The sequence below is a fragment of the Nycticebus coucang genome, chromosome 5 (assembly GCF_027406575.1).
Source record: "Nycticebus coucang isolate mNycCou1 chromosome 5, mNycCou1.pri, whole genome shotgun sequence".
NCBI classification, from domain to species: domain Eukaryota; kingdom Metazoa; phylum Chordata; class Mammalia; order Primates; family Lorisidae; genus Nycticebus; species Nycticebus coucang.
The window spans coordinates 69,831,741-69,841,501 of NC_069784.1; positions in this window are offsets into that span (position 1 = coordinate 69,831,741).

Below are 9,761 nucleotides of genomic sequence, written 5' to 3' on the forward strand. Positions count from 1 at the left end.
CTGTATGTTTTTAATGAGTATACGTTGATGTCATAAAAATAAATGTACATTTATATATATATTTAAAATTAGGTGGCTAATTTAAGACAAAATGGCAAAAAGGTTAATAAGTAAAATGAATACAACAGACAAAAATTAGGGTTTTCAGCAATATTACTAATGCATAAGAGACATGTCCCAAGTGTTATGCTTTATCTCAGTGAAGTCTGTTTCCTGCCAGGTCTTCATCAAATTTAGAAGCCCAGTGGGTTAGAGACTGAATTGGACTAAGTATAAATATCTTAGGTTCCTATGGTGATAAGATTATATGGACTATTTTCCTCTGCCTCTCCCAGATGATGCTAACTAAACACAAGTTTTAATTCTTCAGTCCCCAGTCATCCATCTGCAAAACACACTAGCTAGATGGTTCATTCTCTCTTTCCTCTCTCACTCCCAGCCTCCTTCTTCTCTCAATATCTAACTATGCCCTCATTCAGTGCACCTTTGGCTAGAAAATTACACAGGCTTTTACTCAGTGAGAGCATAGAGGAAGCTCAGGGAGTATTGAAAATAGGAAGAGAATCTGGGTACACTTTACCCCCCGTGCTCAAAAATCAAATCTTATTCTTCATCATGAGTGGCTCCCAGAAGCATCTCTCCATGGGAGTGTTATATAAGGATTGACTCTGATGATGAGATTATGGGTACCCAATTAGCTAGGTCAATCCCTCTTACTAAGAAAGTTTTAAAAAGAGAGCTATTAATACTGCATGTGCTAATTGCTTATGTTACTCCAAGAGACAAGATTAACTGAAGTATAAACAGCATCAGTAGCCATTCTTTATTTTGAAACTGATATTTCTTATGTCTCTACTAATACTAGCCACTAAGTTACCTTTGCTGCATCTCCTTTCTATGTGCCAAGTACTGGGATGACCAATTATATGTCAATTCTCACATCCATCATGAATATTAAGATGAAAAACTTGTTCTGGAAAGGCTTCTCTGTGCTTATAACCATTGCCATATATTTTACTTCACTGCCTCAGCACTTTTATTACATAATCAACCAGTAGCCGTAATTAACAAACTAATGGCAGAATCTATCAGTAGGATATTAAGTTGTCTCCCCGCATTCCCTCCTTACCCTGAAAAGTTTGCTTTAAGGAAGAAATAAAACTGTTTTGATAGAAATACAAAGGTCAACCATCAAAATCTGCATTTCCTTATTGAAAAGTTCAAAAGCGTTCACGTACATAAAAGATAGAAAAGATTTGAAAAGGTTTTTGTTTATTCTCTACCCTGTCATCGTAATAGATTTAAAAAATCCCCCAGATTGGGGGGCAGTTGGGGTAACAAAAAGGTTATAGAAGCTATAAAGTATGCACTGTAGGATTCTTTAAAAAGGGGATTTAAAGGCCTCTTTACCCAAGAAGTGTCTAAAAAGAGAAAGAAAATAAGATCTAAGTTTTGAAAAGGTAACAATGAAAGGGAATGGTGCCCTTCCCCCAGCTCTAGGGTTTGGCTGCCTCCCTCTGTCCAGAGCCACCACGGATGGTTGGGAAGCCCCAGAATAAACATGGTGGTGTGGGCTTCTGACAAAGAATACTTGAGATAGTTTAGAGAGATAAAGATATCACTGAAAAAACTGGCTCCTAAATTTACCCTTGCAGTTGGCTTTATAAGTTCATCCCAGGTGGTGGTTCTGTCAAGGGATAACCATTCCCTCAGTTTGGCGGATAATTCAATCATATCTTTAATGTCTACCAGAATTCTTACCTCTTTTTTCCTGAGACTATGAACTCTCTGTACAGGTAACAAAAGTTGAAAGCATAAAATCAGCTACCTTATCTTAAAAGGGAAAGGAAATTTATTGAATGAAAGACAGGACATTATATCAAAGAACATTCTACCAATCCTGAAATGCTTCCTTCTCCCGATTTCCAGTTGCCAAGATTCCAGTGAGTCCACGGTGGCTTTAGATAGTCCCCCTCTCTACACACCTGGCCTAACTTTCTCAGGCAGGTAAAAAAGAAGAGTCAAAATACTAAGAGTCTAAGAATAAGTGGGAAAGGCCTGCATTTATTTTTACGACTCATTTATAATAAAATCTTTTGGATGTAAGGTGAGGAAAGGCCAATATGGGCTGCGATGTCACATGTGTTTATACATGAAGAATAAGAGAGAAGGGGCAGAGAAAGACTGGCTGGAATGTAAATGTTCCCTGGTTGAATCATGGCCTTGCAGAAGAGAAGGAAAATGTGAGAAGCCCAAGTTACCTGCCAGTAGCTCAAAAGGAGAGCTCAGGGGCAACAACGATTAACTTCTTTTTTCTTTTCTTTTTTTTTTTTTTCCTGTGCTTTAGGTCAGAATCAATTGCCGTGGTTACACAGGTCTTTTTTCCCCATTTAGGACAAAGGGCAAGTGAATTCAAGTGTATCCACGGGGGGAAGCCACCCAAAGGAAACAGGCTTTGGTTCAGAAACTAGCTCTCCCTCTGTTTATCTACCAAACAGACTTCATATATGCAGTCAAGTTTCCTGAGAGGAAAATTGGTAATACAGAGGAGTAATAGCAGCCTTGAGGCCAACTTTTCACTTTTTGCCAGAATTCTCAGGATACTTGAATGGCAGGTGGGAGAAATTGGGAAGAAATAGGTCATGGTATCATTCCACCATCCTGTCTGTTTCCTATGTTCAAGGTTACTAAGCAGCCTCATAGGCAAGAGCAACTAATTGGAGAAAAGCTGTTTTTATGAGGGAGAGAAAGGATCCCAACACAGCACACCCAGGCACTTCACCTGAACTAATGAGGAGAAAAAGCCTTAGCCCAGTTGTCTTGCTTTGCCAAGTTTTCCTGAGGCCAACTCCTTAATGTTATGTTAAGCAGTTTATTTTGTTTAATTATCTAGTTCCATTACAAAGTGGGATGACTTTGCTCAAAATTGCACTTAAATATTACCTTTAGAAGTGTTATTTACTGTGTTCACGGAAGAGTTTGCTTTGTAGGTTTTATAATATTCATAGAGAATGATGTATGCTTGTTTGAATTTAATTTAGACTGAAGGAGGAGATAAAAAGAGAGGTTGACAAAACCCACAGGATAGCATTAAGAAAATGAGGCAGAATAATGCAGCTAAGGAAATGCAAATCTCTGCAAATTCATTAGTACTATTAAGAGAGAATAGAAGGAAAAGCATTAAGTGCCTGACGGGGGTAGACTGCACTCACCCATAAAGGCGGAGGAGAGCCAGGCTCAGAAAGGCATCTGATCGGTGTGGGCAGCTGTGACAAAGCGCCACTGCCCATGGGATTTATCCACAGCAAAATTTATTTCTAGCTATTTTGGAGGCAGAAGTCAGAGATGAGGGTGCCAGTGTGGTTAGGTTCTGGTAAGGGCCATCTAAAGGTTGCAGTCTGCCAACCTCCTGCTGTGTCTAGGAGAGGGGAGAGAAAGAAAGAGAGAATGTGAGAGGGAGCAAAAGAGATGGTAAGACAAGAGTGTGCTCTGTGAGGCTCCTTCCATAAGGGCACTTACCCCATCCTGAGAGCTCCGCCAATATGACATGTAAGCACCTTTCAAAGGCCCCACCTCTTAATGCCACCACATACCCGGGTTAGGATTTTGACACAGGAACTTTGGGTGACACGAACTCTTCATCTGTAACAGACACTTTCATTACATAAAATACTGTATGCCTTTGCTACATAAAAGACAAAATGAGCTTTTTTTCTGTAATGATTGATCTCATACAGCTAATGGCCTCCCTTGCCGTGGAGTATTTGACTGATGAACCAAGTCATGGAGACATTTACAGTTGCTGGGATTTCCTTGTTTCTAGATAATTCTACAATGTATTTTGATGTTTCAAAGAAGTCTCACACCTAAATATTGCAAGACTTGTAACAGAGAATAAGAAATATAAAAATTAAAAATCTCGATTTCTGCATGTAAAGGCACACTTTATCACTCCTGGATTTTTTGTCCTGGAGAATTTCTTTAGAAAATGGGATGTTATAGGCAAAAGACAATGAATGATTCTCCTGAAGAAGAAAATAAAAGCAATCTCTTGTATTTACACTATCATTTAAATAAATCCAGACATTAAAAATAGGTGTATTCAATTTATAATAGTTAGGTCCTGGTAGTTAAATACGGCTCTGAGAGACTGATCTCTTACTTTCCTGAAAGTCAAGTAGACAAATGTGTTAAATGCCCAAATTGTAAAAAGCAACGTAGCCATGAAAGAGTCCAAAAGTCATAGGCAAATAGGTATTTCCTGGAGTTCACCCTTTAATTGGGGACCGCGAACATACACACAAGGAAATAAAGTCTAACATTTTTACATCTCTTTACTGACACAGAAACTGAGTACATACGTGCTAATGGGATAATTAAGTAGCTTTCTCAGGCTACTGGAGAACTTCCTAAATTCCTGACTTCCTAAGAGGGAGTGATTTTCTAAGTGACTTTGATGTTAAAAACAAACTGGTCAATACGAAATTGCTCAACTGGACCTTTTCTCTTTTCTTTTTTTTTTTTTCAGTAGCCTATTAGCACATTTAGGTAAGATTATTCTATCACCTGATTAAGTATTTGCTGTCTATTGCACTAAAGACACCTATTACTCTGCTATTGCATTAAGGGTAATGCTGACAAATGTATTTATTTAGCTGTCCTTATAATCTTTTGGTGAAAATAAACAATTTCACTTGTACTGTCAGCACACACTGTGCAAGGAAGAGGATGTCTGTATCCTTCCACTACCACGCCCATGTGTTTCTTCATAATGTGGCCTGTTTCAGAAAGAGCCCTGGGCAAAACTGTCACCAAAACCAGCAACGGTAGTTCTGCACACCAGACTGATGTTTCGATGACAGACTGTGTATACATGGTTGTTCTAGGAGATTATAATGCAGTATTTGTACCATCCATTTCTATATTTAGATACATTTTGTATAAACACTTGCCATTGTGCTACAGTTTTTAGCACAGTGTCATGTATAGGTTTGGACGTATAGGTTTGTACCCTGCAAGCAAGAAGCTGTACCACATAGCCCAGGTACCTGGTGGGCCATATCATCTGTTTACGTAAGTAGACTCCTTGATGTTCACATAATGACAGAATGGTATTACACAGGAAGCATTACACAGAACACGTCCACATCATTAAAGGACTCATGACTGTTTATTTGGAAGCTCATAGATACTAAGCAACTTTTACTTTTTCAAATATTCCTCTTTGAAAGTCTTCCTTTACCTTAATGCACAGATAGTTGATACTACATAAAGATGTGTTTCTCAATTGTATTTGCCAAATAATATTATCTGGTATTTAGCTAAGTCAAATTTCAATAGTCAAACAAACTTGAGAAAAGCTACTGATTATTTCCTCCTTTTGGAGAAACTTAGTGCACATTAACATATTATAGGCATTGGACAGTTCTGCCACAGGGAAATTTGTCTATCTTAATTTAGCCCAATGTTTTCCCAAATGTGTTTCAGTGTATAACTTTTTATTTTACAAAGCTCCCATAATATTTAGGAATGAATCCTATGAATACATTTAGGGGAATATTGGGATTAAGTATAACCATTCCTTAGGATGGAAGGTGGACTTTCAAGTCTTAGCCTATAGTAGAGAGAAATGGAGGGAGGATCAAAGAAGAGGTGGCAATTAAGGGCTCTTGATTGTCACTGACTTTGGCTAGGTGTGAAAAACTGCTTTTTGTCAGTCCACAGAGGCCCAGAGAGTGTCCAGGTAGTCATTATAGAGCTTTATCTCAAGATACAAAAATGTTTTTGTGAACTCTGTGCTGTAAAATGGGAAAAATATGAGCATGAAGACAATTATTATTCATTATTTTTAGCACAATATAAAGGTAGATGTCTCTAAACTAGAGACAGTTGAAACGGGAGTATGACCAAGTGGAAACAGCCTTTGGATTTGAGGTGTAAAGAACAGTTTGAACTTGCTTTTGAAGTTTTCTAAATACGAATCTCCTTCTTTTTTTTCCTTATGTGTATAGCTTTGATACACAAATTGGAAAAAGTGTGTGTTTATATATATGCAGTAAATAGATGTTATGAATTATTTCTTGATATTACACATTTTAGTTCTAAACACTACTTTCTCCTGGACAAAAGTGATGCAGGTTCCCCTGCTCGGGCCGAATCGGCACCACATTTTCTGGACCTAAGCAAGCTCAATAATCAACTTCATCACAGACTGCAATTTCTGGGCCCAAGCAGGCCCAAGAACTAGTCTGACCGTGTTCCACCGAAGTTGCCTCTTGCAGAGTAGGGTGCACACCCTCAAGCAGGACTATATTCCTACCCAAGTGCAATTTTAAAATTAACTTCTGGTCCCAGCACTAAGCACTTGTGAAATATTTTAGATATACATTCCATCTTTTCCAACCCACCTGGCCACAGGGTAGGAAAAGCTGTGTATAACCCCCTAGACAGAAATCCAAAACAGGCTACCTGCTCGGGATTCCCCCTCCACTGCGCCAGAGACTTTAGCTTCTTTCTCTTAGCAATAAAATCTATCCTATTGCTTACTCATAGTGGTCCATTGAGTCAATCTTTGAATCTCTGAGACCCAGGATCTGGCAGAGAGATTCTGTTTAAAAAAGTATCATACAATTGGAGATTAAAGAAAATGCTACAAAAATGATACAGGAAACTTAATATCAGAGTGCAAAAAGGGTCTAAAATATAAAATGGTTCACATATATACTTTATAAATAAAGTGAAAAATGATGATCTTGTTTCTGAAATCTGAGATACCAGTGTAGCATACAGAGCATTGGCTGTAAAATGGTATAACTGCACTGGGATTGCTAAGAGAATATAAAAGATATACTGGATGTATTGCAACACGTGGAAAGAAATGATCTGTTTTGATAATTATCATGTGATTCTTCGTGTGAAAAGAAGTTTAAACTACTTTGTCTATTTCTGAGGAACGTACAGAAGCAGTTCAGAAGTTGGCATTTAAATGAAATGTGTTCAATTTACAGTGAAAAACTATAAGGTCATGTGAGTAAAAACATACGCCTGTGAATGTTTGTGCACGAGCGTGTATGTGTGTGAGGTGTGTGTGTATATTCCAAACATAAAGCAGACATCCAGTATTTTAAGTCATATTGGAGAAAGCAAACTAGTAAAAAATTCATTTGTGTGAACTTATTTAAAGAAAATTTTGGGTATTTTTTCCCAGACAAATCACAAAGTTCTAATTACTGAATGTTGTTTTTGACATAAAATCTTAAGCTACAAATTTCACCTTATTATATGATGCATACCTTGGGCCATCATCTCAAGTTCAGTCAAAATTCTGGTGCACAGGTATTAATTACTGTGAAAACTGTTTACAAAAACCATTTCAGCATTGAAATTTTTCTTTACAAGTTACATTAAAATATAAATAGAAACCTCTTTAACCTAAGAAAGTTACATTTAGGACAGAGATTCCTAATTACTTTATTGAGACAGTGAAAATTGTCTATTTCACTCAGATGAAGGCTCAAGCTCAACTAATTAGGGATTAACAAAGAAATGTATAAGAAAGAAGTTTGTGTGGAGGGTAGTGAGGAATTAACCACCAGTAACTCCCGGGGGAAAAAAAAATTTATAGCTTTCAATTTCATATGTGATTCCTTCTATAAACAATGTCCACCTACAAGCCAATTTTAGTAAGATTCACAATTGAAAGATGTTTCTACCAACTGTAGAAATGCTACTGTCTTCATTAAGATCTGTGATAAAATTAATGGGGCCACCTAATCCAGGACAAGTCAAACCATGTGCTATTTTACATAGCAGGCCAATGAGAGAATCATAGAATATTCCAGAGAGAAGTTTACAGAATTCGCTCATTATACACATAAAGAAAGAAGATCAGAGATGAGCAATTAGGGACAATGCTAAAATTAGAACTTCGGTCTCCTGGTTCCTGGTTGAACTCTTGTTTTGAAAAAAGGAATCAAAAACTTTCATTATTTATTTAATATACACCTGTTTATTCACCTCTTTGTGAGTCTCCTTTATAAAACTTTAATTTAATGTTCTACTCACTTTTAATTTACTTGCACATTTACTTTGTAGGCCTTCTTACCTGAAGTACTTAACTTGTCATCTCAGCTTCTGAGATGTATGTCATGAGACTGCTACTATACTTAAGATACTTAATATATCTTAAATCTTAAATGCACTTTTATGCTTGCATTAAAAAATCCTAGAACATCTAAATGTCAGTGCTTTCTTTTGGTGGTGTGTGTTTGTAGGAAAATGTTGAGGGAAAAAATATTTTTTTTCTTGTAAAAGCAAGGAACATTTGGATTAGCCAGGATTATTTAGACTGGATTATTTAGAAAACACATATGTTATCTTCTTCTAGCAACATCTTTATTCCTTTTTATTGAGTTTTACTCCTTTGTGAATTCCACACTATGCTTAATTCATATTTGCCTCATATCTAGTAGAAATTTAATGAAAATCTGTTATTTGATTGACTGACTCATAATGGTAAATGTAGAAGCAAAATGTCGCTTTCTTCCTTATTCTAACTTGCTTAAGCATTTTGATGTTTTGTCTACTATCCATTACAGCATAGATTCTTTACAAGGATTATTTTTATAAAACACATGTTCACAGGCATAAATTTTAAACTTAGAACTCAAGACCATTGAATAAAAGGCATAAGTAATTTTCTTTACTATCTTCAAAGATAAGACAGAAATAATAACAACAAACTAGCTAAAACACACTTCTATGTAACCTTGACGCAGAAATCTCTCAACTATACTATTGTCATCTAGAAAAAAATATGCCTCTTGTGAAGCTAGTTGTTTGTGGTTTTACTGAGAGTCCTTAAAAATCTAAGATGACCCCTTGATTGCACTAATGTACACAGCTATGAGTTAACAATAAAAAAAAAACTTAAAAAAAAATCTAAGATGACTTCCATGCCTTTTAATACCATTCTCCAGTGTTGTTTTTAATTTTTCACCACTATTTCTGAGATTGTGCAGAGAGCTGCAGCTGGAAGCATAACAATAGTTCAGCTTACTGGCATCTATTTCCTGATTTAGAATCAGCAGGGAAATAATTGTCAAGACTTGAAATGGAATGCATACACTAGTTATATATTTAAAAATTAATATGAAGCTGCTTCATTCAAACACCTTGAGTTTTTTTTTTTTTTTTTTTTTTAAGCAACACTAGCATTTCTCTTTGGGAAAAGCTAAATTTGAATTTAAAGAATTTATAGACTGATTTTAATTATGAAAGACATTTTAATTATTTTTCATTCACTGTGATTTCAATATAAGACTATAGATAAAAATAATTCTGTGGAAATTATATATATAATATATTTATAATTTATCTATTACAAATAGTCAATAGAAACAAAATGATAGAACTTTGAAAAGATAATATACTTCTTTAGTATACAATGCATTATTTATATTGTGTTTGAAAGTTATTCCGTTATAGTTTTCCATTAGATATTCTAATAAACATGCATTTGAAAACAGTAGGAAGAAAAAAAAAACACTGAAAAAATTTCCTTGGAATAATATGCTGAGTTTAAGTCCTTTGAGATTTTAGAAAGTAATATAGGGCAAGGGTTATATAATATCAAAAAAATATTGCAAATAAAAAAAATACAAAAGAGAACCAGTGGCTCAGTGGGTAGGGCGCCATTCCCATATACTGAGGATGGCAGGTTCAAAGACGGCCCCAGCCAAACTGCAACAAAAAATAGCTGG